The sequence below is a fragment of the Hermetia illucens genome, chromosome 2 (genome assembly GCF_905115235.1).
Source record: "Hermetia illucens chromosome 2, iHerIll2.2.curated.20191125, whole genome shotgun sequence".
NCBI classification, from domain to species: Eukaryota; Metazoa; Arthropoda; class Insecta; order Diptera; family Stratiomyidae; genus Hermetia; species Hermetia illucens.
In genome coordinates, this window is record NC_051850.1 from 132,397,362 (window position 1) to 132,410,127 (window position 12,766).

General features: G+C 43.0%; 1 protein-coding gene across 3 annotated transcripts in view; it reads left to right on the plus strand.

The window, feature by feature from the left end:
- The window catches only part of LOC119648246 (brain-specific angiogenesis inhibitor 1-associated protein 2), a 328,844-nt gene that overhangs the window by 77,975 nt on the left and 238,103 nt on the right, over nucleotides 1-12,766 (plus strand). For all 3 annotated transcript variants that reach the window (XM_038049885.1, XM_038049884.1, XM_038049883.1), the window contains exon 2: nucleotides 5,488-5,508. The gene's annotated coding sequence lies outside the window, so the exon portion shown is untranslated. The remainder of the gene's footprint in view (nucleotides 1-5,487; nucleotides 5,509-12,766) is intronic.

Sequence of the window (12,766 nt, forward strand, 5' to 3'; positions counted from 1 at the left end):
ATTCCAAGGTATTGTTTCCAATTGATAGAACAACAATTGTCCGTATGGATATTTGCCCTACAGAAGTTGCTTAACTTAGGGGAAATAAGAAGTATCTTAGCTACTACCTGATGTTGATGATTGAAGAGCAATTATTAGGTTGTTGCACATGAAATGGCCGATTTGGTACTAAACGACTGTAAAGCTTCCAAAAATTTATTTAATTAATAAAAATAGGTACCAGTCGATTCAAAACACTTCTCCCAGTGAGATACAAGAGCATGTATGCCAGTTTCGTAGAGGTCAAATTTTCGGGTGTTGTCAAAGGCAATTTTGATGGCCTATTCATTCCTAAATTGTTTTTCCTCCAAAAAGTGATCCAAATGCTCAAAAAAGTGGTAGTCGGTTGACGAAAGGTCCGGTGAATATGGTGTATGAGGCAGAGTTTCATACTGCAATTCGTTCAACTTTTGAACTGTTGTTCTGGAAACATGAGGTCGTGCATTGTCGTGAAGGAGTATCACACCATTTCTGTTGACTAATCTCGGCCGTTGAATACTCAATTTTTCGTGCATTTTCTCGAGTTGGGCACAGTATTTCTGTGCATTTATCGTTTTGTCGGGTGCCAGACCTCCAAACAGTGACCATTACCTTCTTCGAATGGAGGCCAGGTTTCGGCATATGCTTTGGTGGCTCATCAGCTTCTAGCCATTGTGCTGATTGGCGACGATTGTCGTATAATATCCACTTTTCATCACATGTCACTATTCTGTGGAAAAAGGGATCGCTTCTGTTGCGGGAGAGTAAAGAACTACAAAATTTCATTCGAAGCGCCATGTTTTGCTCCGTAAGGGCATGCGGAACTCATTTGTCGAGCTTTTTCGCCTTTCCAAATTGTTACAAGTGTCAGGAAACTGTCGAATAGTGTACGCCCAGTTTCTCTGCAATGTTTCTCACATCAATCATTTTCAATCGATGGTCCTTATCAATCGATGGTCCTGGATGTCCACGCCTCCTGACCGGAATTTTTCGAACAACCGCTTACCGCATCAGCTCCAACGCGCTGTTAATATTCCTGGTCGCCTCCGCTGCTTTATGATCGAGTTGGAACTCATACAGAAAAAGTATACGTTCTTGGCTTTTTTCCATTCTTCTTTCCATTTTATTCACTGTTATCACAACGATGGTCAAAACTGAAATGACTCCTTGATTAAATGTAGGAACATTTATAGTTCATTATCCGACACCAACAGCGCCAACTAGTGGTGGTTTGATGCAGCAAAATCGCAACTAACTTCACTTGATTGCCAAATCGACCATTTCACGTGCCACCAACCTAATATAATTTTTAAATTATGAATGGGAGGAATCGCGTTAATTTGAAAACCTGAATTTCTAGGTAACTTCAATTTTAATTTCCCTTTGTGAGATATTAGATATATTAAAGAACCATTAAAATCAACTAGAAATCCACATTTAAAACCCTTCTATGAGTAGCTTAAGGCAGTGGTGGGAAAATGTTCTCCAAACATACTTCCTTCATTGAATTTACATATTAGCATTGCTGTGTGGAGTTGCCAAATCTCCCATCAAGTGCGTCCCTTCGTGCAGATAAGGGAACTCTCGGTGGATGCGTTATGGGCATGCATATGCACGCATCAGCAGACGTGCGTGCATGGACATGCTTATCCGCAGGCTGGGTACGTTGGAAAGCAAATGCCCACCCATGGATAAAAATTGGCTATAGTAGGAAGGACACCCAGAAATCAAACCAAATATGGGGGACAAGAAAGGAAGTTTTTTTATGGTGCAGGTCTTCGGAAACCCAGTACCAGCGGTTTTTGGGAGTGGGCAAGCGGGTTCCCGGCCGTCGATAACCAGCGACCGAAGTGCATCCGTAGTTGGAAACGTGCTTGTATCAAATGCTACAAGATATCTTACCGGAGTGGAAATGGATCTACACCGGATCCTTTCGCAAAAGCTGAAAAATTAGAAAGTCACCACTGAGGGTAATCGAGATTCGTCGCGGGACTCGGAGAGGAACTTGGGTAGTCCTGTATTTACTTAATTACCAATGCTGTAAAAGATGAGCGTGGAAGGAGCAAATTGCAACAGCGTTTGTTTTACTGGGGTAACGCATAAATGAGCTCTTTGAGTCCATCAAGGAGAAGTGGAATATCCAACAAAATATCAGCACTCTGTTACGTGGCATTAAGTTGTTCGATATTAATCATCATCATCATCAACGGCGCAACAACCGGTATCCGGTCTAGGCCTGCGTTAATAAGGAACTCCAGACATCCCGGTTTTGCGCCGAGGTCCACCAATTCGATATCCCTAAAAGCTGTCTGGCGTCCTGACCTACGCCTCCATCGCTCGCTTCATCTTAGGAAGGGTCTGCCCCGTCTTCTTTTTCTACCATAGATATTTCCCTTATAGACTTTCCGGGTGGGATCAGGATGATCCACACGGATTAAGTGACCCGCCCATCGTAACCTATTGAGCCGGATTTTATCCACAACCGGACGGTCATGGTATCGCTCATAGATTTCGTCATTGTGTAGGCTACGGAATCGTCCATCCTCATGTAGGGGGCCAAAAATTCTTCGAAGGATTCTTCTCTCGAACGCGGCCAAGAGTTCGCAATTTTTCTTGTTAAGAACCCAAGTCTCCGAGGAATACATGAGGACTGGCAAGATCATAGTCTTGTACATTAAGAGCTTTGACCCTATGGTGAGACGTTTCGAGCGGAACAGTCTTTGTAAGCTGAAATAGGCTCTGTTGGCTGACAACAACCGTGCGCAGATTTCATCATCGTAGCTGTTATCGGTTGTGATTTTCGACCCTAGATAGGAGAAATTATCAACGGTCTCAAAGTTGTATTCTCCTATCCTTATTTTTCTTCGTGTTTGACCAGTGCGTTTTGATGTTGTTGGTTGATTCGTCTTCGATATTAATAGTGACGGAATAAATGAACCCCTTGGTGCAAGCGTGGAAAGACCTCTGCACCGAGAAAACTGCACGGAGAAAATTTCGGGTAGTTTTCGATTTGATGAAAGGGGAAGAGTCTACAGCTCGTAAACCCGAACAATGGACAATGGTCGGCAGTAAAGAGCGGCAGAAGGAAAAAAAATATGTCTTTCGCCGATATCCATCGGAAAGTTGAAACCGATCCAAAATTGACAGACCTGGACGGCAGTGAGTCATGTCAGGCGTACGCAGAAGGGGGATTTGATGCTGGAGCTAAGGATAGTTTTCGTGGCCATGTGGAGAAAGTTTTAGATGAGCAAATTGAAGTAAAAGCTCAAAAGCGACAAATTGTAATCGAGTGTAAAGACCTGGACGAAGTCACATCACGAGAGGATATCTGTGCTGCGCTATAGAAACAATTAAACTTTAGCGGAATAGAGGAAAGCGCAATAAGGACTATGAAGGCGGCGTATGGAGCTGCACAGACCGCTATCAATAGCTTGTCGGTTGAATCAGGGATTAAACTGATTACTGCGGACAAAGTAGCAGTTTGCAGCAGCATGTACTAGTTAGCACGATATGTCGAGAAGGTGCAGGATGTGTGGAGATGAGGGCCATCTTATCAAAGCCTGCACTGGAGTTCTGCGATGCATGCTGTGCAAGGGGAAAAGGGACTGGACGACGGGCACGTTGCAAGTGCCCGGGATACAGGAGGGAGCTTAATCGTAGTACTAAATGAGGTTAATACAAATTAACCTCAAGCACTGCGAGGCAGCTCAAGACATGCTCTCGCAAACCATTCGAGAGTCGAATGTGGACGTGGCGGTAATATGTGAACCTTACCGAAATTACGTTAGTGCCGCATGGGTAAAGGACTCATCTAGAAATCCGGTGATATAGGCATGCGGAAAGCAAGCCATTCAAGAAGCAATGTCATTCTCGGCAGCCGGTTTTGTAAGGGCAGAGGTCAACGGCGTCCATATCTACAGCTTGTCTCATAATTGTCCTAGTGCAATATTCATCATCGTCAACGGCGAAAAAACCGGTATCCGGCCTAGGTCTGCCTTAATAAAGAACTCCAAACATCCCGATTTTGCATCGAGGTCCACCATTTTCCAGCTGCTTGGCGTCCTGGCCTACGCAATCGCTGCATCTCATGCAGGGTATGCCTCGTCTTCCATCTTCTTTATCTACCATAGATATTACCCTTACAGACTTTGCTGATGCAACCCGAAAAGTTTGTAAGGGTCCTCATCCGTACAGATTAAATGATCACCGTAACCTATTGAGCCGGATTTTATCCGCATCCAGACGGTCATGGTTTCGCTTATATACTTCGTCGTTATGTAAGCTACGGAAGATTAGTACAATATAAAGAGATTCTAGACCGCTTGGTGTTGGGCGCTAGAGACCGCAGCCTCAAAATCATTGCCGGCGATTTCAAAGCGTGGGCCTTCGACTGGAGAAGTCAAGCGACGAACACCAGAGGCCAAATCCTGCTTGAAACCTTCACGGAGCTGGACATCGTACTAGCCATTGCTGGATGCGTGTTCACCTTCTGAGGCAGAGGGCTAGGCTTCATCGTCGATCTGACTTACCACAGTACCTTGTTGGCAAGAAGGATGTTCTGGCGAGCGCGTAAACACAACGCCCACAGTGACCACGAGGCTATTTTCTCGAGATCATGACCCGAAGGGAACGACGCTGGAGAAAGTAAGCCAGCTATGTCACTAAGGCATTCGACTCTACAATGTCGCGACGCAAGTTCCACCACAGTAGGAAACCAAACTACTGGTGGAACCAAGAAATCGCTTTGTTAAGAGCATCCACTAGAAAGAAGCTGTACAGGATAGGGCAGCAACCGTGGGACAATTCTGACAAAGGTCGTTGGACTCATACACTGAATCCGTGTATTGAGAAATGGGTTGAGCGGAAGCGTGGAGAGTTGTATTACCACCTAATGGAGTTCCTTACGGGACACACTGGATACAGGAAGTACTTATACCGCTTTGGATTGGATGAGTCCGCCGCTACACCTTAGGACCCGGAGCATGTTATGCTCCATTGCTCGAGATTCGCGAATGAACTATCGGACCCCACAATTTCGTGGAGGAGATGCTAAAATCGGAAGGAAATTGGAGCACGGTAAACGCAAAATTAACTGCGATACAAGAAAAGCTGCAGGATTTGGATCAAGCCCGGAAAGCGCGACGGACGTGTGGCTTAGTTGTACAGGTGTAAACCAGAGCCACCCACGCGAAGTAATACTTCACGGTGGTCGCGCGAGGATATGGGCGGAGAAGTAGGGGTGGTTTTAGTGGGTGAGAATCCCACACACTGCTGCAGCTTGGCGCAGGATCGTCTTTCTAAGATTTCCACCTGGACTCCATAAAAAAACATATTAGCATTATAGATGACTTGCAGTATCAGTTCCCTGTTAAGGTCGCATTATAATTTTTAAATTCTATTAGTGCTTCTTCTATACTAAAAAAAGTCGAAAATTTGATCAATAACGATTTATTTTTATTTCTATTACAGATTATTTTGGTGCTTTCGCTGGTAAGTTCCTAAATATAATATGAATTAGAAATAGTATAACTTGCTCAGATATAAGTTTAATTTACTTTGCTCTCTTCCATATCGTCTTCAGTGTTCCTTATGTTAAGTAAATACTTAGACTTCTCTACGCAAAACAAGTTACTAAAGTGCTCGTCCTCCGTAAAGCACTCTCAATACACTCCCTGCGAAGAGCAGCAGAAGTGGATGTCTACACTCCACACATTGCTCAATGATCCTTAAAGTTTTTATTTTGTTAGTTCAAGAGGAAATCCAGCCTGCTTTTTAGGCGTTTGAGATATTCTTCGATGCTTTCCAGAATTATTTCAGCTAGATCCTTTTATCTTTACCTTTAGCCTTTGGACGACAGGAACGCGCCAGTGAGCGTGCAATTGCTGCACTCAACGATTTCAACGATCAGTCCCTACTTCGGCTCCTTGTAAGAAATATGAGATTCCCACAATTCGCAGATTAGTAAAAGCAGCAGCTCTGCAGATACTACATGATCATGGGAAAAAGTTCCCGTCAAGCTCAGTGACTTTATCCCGCGCCAAGATGAGTTCGATTCTACTTGGAGAGGCAGTTCGTATCTGTATGTTACGGTGACTAGCCGTCTTATCTACGAGAAGTTAAACTTGATCGAATGTTATGCAATTAGATTAGATTAGAGTAGAAAGGAAAGCATTTAACAGCCGTTTTTTACTTTTAAACTACTTAACTACTTCCCCGGATCAGTTTGCCTTTAAGTATTCGCTCTTTTCGTACTTTTCCTCCTTACTTCGTTCCAAAGCTCGTTCCATATTTTTACAATTGCGGAAGACAGCGTAAGCTAACTCTCTATCGACCGCAACATCTTCCCAACTATTCTCTCTGGGCTCACCCCTCTTCTCCAAGTTTGATCCAGGTTCCTTCTTCCCATCGGGAACCTTTGGTGGTGAACCGTCAAATGCTCTGCATGGCCACTACATACAAAACGCTTTGGCAAATCATCCAGACCAAAGAAATGAGTTGTTGGTTTCTCCGTGCTTTTTCTCAAGTCATATCTTAGTGTTGAAAATGAGCCAGTATGTCCACCGACTATTCGAAGACTAGTCCCATCCGCGTTGCCAGAGATCATACGACGCTGACATTGCAGTATCCCTGCGTTCTGTGTGCTCCTCCGTAAATCATTCCCCAGAACATTGACTGGGGTCATGTCCGACACTAGTAATATTACCTTATCTGCCGTGATTCTGAAAGCGCTGCTAACCGTTTGAGTCATCAGTCTGTAAACCGAATTCACCTGCTCCTTCTGTTAGAGTTTGCAAGTACTTCCGGCGACACACTTCGGCTAAAAGCAGTTTCCTACAGTACCACAGTCCTACAATCCATTGACAGCAACATTCTTGCAAATGTCGCGGTGACACTAATTGCCTTTTTGCATGCATACTCAAGGTGATCTTTAAAGCTTAGTTTGACGTCAATTATTACTCCTCAGCATTTGATAGCCGGCTAAGAGACGACAGGATATCCACTTGCAACCACCTTCACGGCGTGTTTCTTTCTACAGTTCGTTATTAAGACCGCTTCCTATGAATATTATACACAAGAGATTCATCTTCAGCATTTTGTTTAAAATTATTTGATGGAAAAAAAGCATTGTAAATTTTCGACCTTCTTCAATGAAGGCAAGACGAAATACAACAAGCATCATCATACCTAAAACCGTAAATGTAACAAAAACATTATAGAGCTTTGATCAAATAAAAACAATAAAAATAGGAGAATGCAATTTTGAAACATTCGATACTTTCTCCTATCTGAGGTCCAATATCACAACTGCACACAGTTGTTGGCAGCAAAAACAACCACCGAGATTGGGGGGCTGACGCTCTAACCCCGAAATCATTGCACCGTCAAAAAGCTATTAGAGGTCTTTTTCTTTTCTTTTCCTTCAGCTTTTGTCCCGTTTACAAGCGATGTCGGCTCGCGGTGATCGGTTTCGCCATTTGTTTCATCAAATGCCTTATCTGGATGCAATTGGGAGGCCCTCAAATTCCCATCCAGCGTATCAAGCCGCCTTTGTTTCGGCCGGCCTTTTGGTCGTTTACCATCGACTTCGATGTTCAGACCAATCTTGGCAAGCGAGTTCTCGTTGGCGCGAATTACGTGACCATACCCATCGAAGACGCCTCTCCCGCAATTTTTCCACGATTGGTGCAAATCCATATCGATCGCGGATATCCTCATTTCGAATGTGAACAAAACGTGTCACGCCACCAGTTGTGGAACGCCACTTCATCCAGGTTGCGTTAATGTGTGAAGCAATTTCATAACGCATTGGCTGATAGCATTGACCCGAGATATTTAAATCGCTGAGTTCTGGGCAGGTCACTGCCGCTGATAGTCGTTGTGTCTGTTTCATGGGGATCGGTAGTCAAAAATTCAGTTTTATTCAGATTCAATCTGAGACCGTGCAGATTATGTAAGTTTTGGACAAATTGCTCCAGACCTTTTTTGCTATTAAACGCTGGGAAACCATAATTTGCATAAATCAGTGTATAGAGCGCTGGACGTTAGACGTCCCGTGTGACAGTGTCAATAACAAGAACAAAAAGGAGCGGTAAGGGGAGTTTCCTGATGAACACCAACAGAGACACGAAGCGGCCTATAAAGATCTCTCTCGCCATCTCGAGTGTCCAGTTAGCATTTTATCGTTGAGAAACTTGTGATAGAGATGTTTATTTTTACGGACCTTCGTTTGAACATCGTCATTCCAAAATCAAGTATCTCGGTTGATGTACCGCTTACCTGGCTTGGTGATCCCGAGCGTTGCAAAGGCGGCTTTGTGGATTGTGTCTTTAATTTGGTTCCACGATTCTTCCGGCTTCGTTGGTTGTTGATCGCATAAGTGAGATCATTTACTCTTTTTTCTCACGAAATCGCCACCATTTAATACGCTGCGGACCAGTGCATTCCTCACATTGTTTTATCGGTGGCTTGATTCGCAAGACGGCAATCAACGGCCGATGTTGCGGTGCGATGGTCTCGTTGGGAACGGCTTTGCAATCAGTAACGGTGGTAAAATGTTGGCGTCTTATGGTAACATAGCGCGATTTGCATTTAACAATTCCGACTATAAATTGTAGGAAGATGAGACAATCGTTTGATGAACCATGTATTCATAAGTACAGGGTCACGGGTGTTCGCAAAATCGATTATACGCTCGCCACCGTTACTAGGCCCTTCAAACCCCTTTCCGCCATGGCACCTGTTACTGTCTGCCTTTTCACCCACATGACCATTAAGATCGCCTGCAATATATGCAATGATGATATAGTCATGAGCAGGCACGTTATAGGTCTTTGCATCGAGGAGCTGCCAGAAGGCTTATTTCTCGGTATCAGGTCAACCTGTCTGTGGAGCGTACGCGGTGAAGAACTGAATATTGCGATCAGTACACAGTATTGATTGTGTGGGCTACCAAAATAGAGAAGTTCCCCTTTCCTTTTCTTTCCTTTTTTTCCGCGTTCGCATTCTGAATCGCAGTTTTTTGCACCCGACCATCGAGTTCCTTACAGAGCGCAGATATCAATGCACCTTTTCCAAAAGGTTCTTGCGAGTTCCTCGGTCTTTCCAGTTAGGGTGCAAACATTTAGCGTACAAACACGTATTTGTTTTTCTTTTGTTCGGACAAACTTACTTATGACCTGACACCGTCCACGCGTGAAGAACCCTTGCTCATTTCTCGGCAGTGCCGGGGCCCGTCCAGCTGCGTTGACTGAGGTGTAGCTTATGGTAACGTTTTCCATACCCATATGGACTGTTAGTTTCATCTGGTACTGGGCTCATTTCGTACCTAAGTTCGTGGGTACCACACCAGGAAACCAGGAAATCAGGTTAAAGGCGGATCCTCTTGAGTAGAACCTTGATAAGACTTTGCTGGTTCTTCCGACATCCTCAGCAGAGCCGTATAGTTTTTTCGTTTAGGGATTGAGGAGTCCTAGGTCTGCATCCACTGGATGTCGGACGAGACCAAATGGAGAGCAACTTGCATCCACTCTTTATGATCCACGGACTGCTCTTTTTAATTGAAGTAATAAAAACTTGTTGTTTCTTTTTCGTTGGTGTGGATATTTATTCTTGCAAATATCGATATTTCGGGAACCACTTGTTCCCTTCATCAGTGCTAACAAGTTGTTAGCACTGATGACTGATGCTAACAAGTTGTTAGCACTGATGACTGATGCTAACAAGTTGTTAGCACTGATGAAGGGAACAAGTGGTTCCCGAAATATCGTTATTTGCAAGAATAAATATCCACACCAACAAAAAAGAAACAACAAGTTTTTATTACTTCAATTAATTAATCGTTGGAAACACCGCATAATTTCACTCTGATACTCTTTTTAGGTTTAACATCCAAAGTTTTTAATTAAGAGAGGGTGAAGATGGTTACGGTTTCGTACCAGGGCAGAGGCAACTCATCAGACGCTGCCTCGCCTTTGCCCTGTTAGCAGCCTGGCTGAGCGGGTTGCAGGTGTTATACGCTCCTTTTTATAGTTGCTCTCCATCTGGTCCGGCCCGACATTAAGTTCATGCAACTTAGGACTCCACAGTACCTAAACAAGGTTGTCTAGCTCCAGCCAAGCTTTGCTCCGAACTGTGGGCGGATTTACGATGGATATAATTCGCAAAATTGTTGTGTTTTGTGAATTATAAAAAGGAGCGTAGGAGCGGAGGAGAGTGAGAGCCACTTCGGTTACGCTGCTCCCAGGACAGACGTGAGGCAGCGTCTGATGAGTTGCCTATGTCCTGGTACGAAACCGTAACCATCTTCACCCTCTCTTAATTAAAAACTTTGGATGTTAAACCTAAAAAGAGTATCAGAGTGAAATTATGCGGTGTTTCCAACGATTAATTAATTGAAGTAATAAAAACTTGTTGTTTTTGAGTCTTATATTATTGCTAGTGATGCATTTTAGGTAAAGTTGTTAAGTTTTCATTGCTTCCACTGTTTTACTTAGCTTTATGAACTAATCCCCCCCCCCCCCGCCCTTGCGCTGGACTTGCAGTCGCTTTAAATTTAACCAACATTGATTCCTATATTGGTTCATGAAACAATAACAATTGCAAATTATTCATATACGCAACATGTTTCCTTTGCAACAAGTCAAAAATACATATATGGGTCAGAAAAGAGAGAAAAACCTGTAGGTATGGATCTCCAACTTATTAATCGACCAATCTTTAGTTACTTTTCCCACAGACTGCGCCCAATTCAACTTTTTGCATCCTCATTCCCAAATGTTGCTGTTCATCCATACAATGTTGCCACTGAAAGGTAGAGAACAAGATCTACCTTTTAATTACATTCACCTCATGCGGAAGTCATGATTAAACGAAAAATTTAACAAACACGTCTTGGATGGCATCTTATGTTGGAAAAGAAGGTTTCAGTAGTATAATGTTCGCAATTGAGAAAGGTACACCTATATGTATCCAGGCAGATACCTTCACTGAAAAGAATGCATCTTTCTTTGAATGAAGACGCTCACAGTAACCAGTCTTCACTTCGTTGTTCCTCTTCGCTGATTGCTTTCACGAAGCAGAAATCAAGTAGGTGTGGCATTCGATATTCTGATCTTGATGATACACTTTATGACCACTGACTGGCATCTGGTCGCCCTTCTTTCTGGACGGCAGCTAATGCGGATCAAGTGCATATCAATATGTAGATGCGTATCCCAAGGAAGGTTAAAATTATCGAATTACAGGAAATCTTGAATGCCTACAAAAATAGCACTTGACTGAAATCATGCTGCACCGTGATTCTGGGTTTATGTCATGGCGGGGCACATTCCTTTGCAATGCACTCATCATTCTAGAAACTAATTTACCTCCACCCTTTCGAAAAGTCTATTTTCTTAGCAACTTCTCAGTAGGTGCGGACGACGACGACCGCGATCACGATGAATATTTAGAAGCTAAGATAACTTTGCTGAAATGAATGCTGTTAGGTAAGTCTATCTTTCGTCGGTGAGATACAAGATAGATACATTTAGTTAGGCTGCTCTCGGTACGTGTGGGTACCAACTGAATCGCGCTTTACGACCGACCACTTACTTTCTGAGAACAGGTATGTTATGTTAAGCGTTTGTATAGATATCCACCGAAACTTGATCTCCTTGAAATATTTGTATATTCTGATATGAGTATGTATCTGCCATTAGCGAGAGATAGAATTGTTATGAAAAATTTTCAAGAGAATTAACACTCGATGTTTACATGGGGGACCGTGTTTATTGCAGTCTCATTGGATTAAGATTAACCTGATCCAAATCTTCGATCCAATAATCTTGCTTGAAGTTGTTCGATCGAACAATCAACGATAGCTACGCAGGCGACAAATTTCCAGTAAATTCTCTAAGAATGTAGCTCAAAGGACTGCCTGATTTATGAGCGATATTGACGCCGGATAAGGCAAAATATGTAGTTAACAGTGATTGCCTCATCTCGTGCTATTTAATGGAATTTTTGCAATTTAACGAGGAGAATGCATGATTTCTTAAGAAGGTGATATAACTGTCGAACAAATTGATCGTTAATTAATCGTAATTGTTCGAATCTTTAAAGTGGCAAACGCATTCCTTGGAATTCTTCCGCACATACCGACCTCCAAGATTTTACGAACATTTTAAATGGATGCCAAACAATTTTATTAGCCTGAAGACATTTCGATAAATCTTCGTTGCAAAAATATCCAATGAGCATGAGTTTTTCTGTCTTTACAGCATGCCTACTACGGCTCGCTCAGCATAGCTGAAAAATTATGTGTGCCACAGGTGTCGACCATTAGACCACTCTTGTTTTGCTTCGTAACTGGTTTTGAAGACGGAATTCCAGTAAGCTTGAATTCTAATGAACGTGAAGATGGTAGCCTTATACAACCTGAACCTGCTTTGTATATCGAAAACAGTCCCCAAATTCATTGGTCTGAATCTTTGATTCAAATTCGGTTTACTCGAATAAAAGCAGCTTCATCGTAGTCATTTTCACTGCACGAGATCAATTGTTCAATTTCGACAGCCGTAATTCGATATGACTATGTAATTCTTGTTATTTTCGTCTAGTAATATCTCAGAGTTTGTGATTACTACACGAAATTTAAATTTACCTGTCTCGCAGCTTGCGGAGATAAGATGGAGGACATCAAGGTATTTCAGAATATCGACTGGGTACGGTTAAATATCGAAAATGCCAACTTAAGGGGGTCTAAATT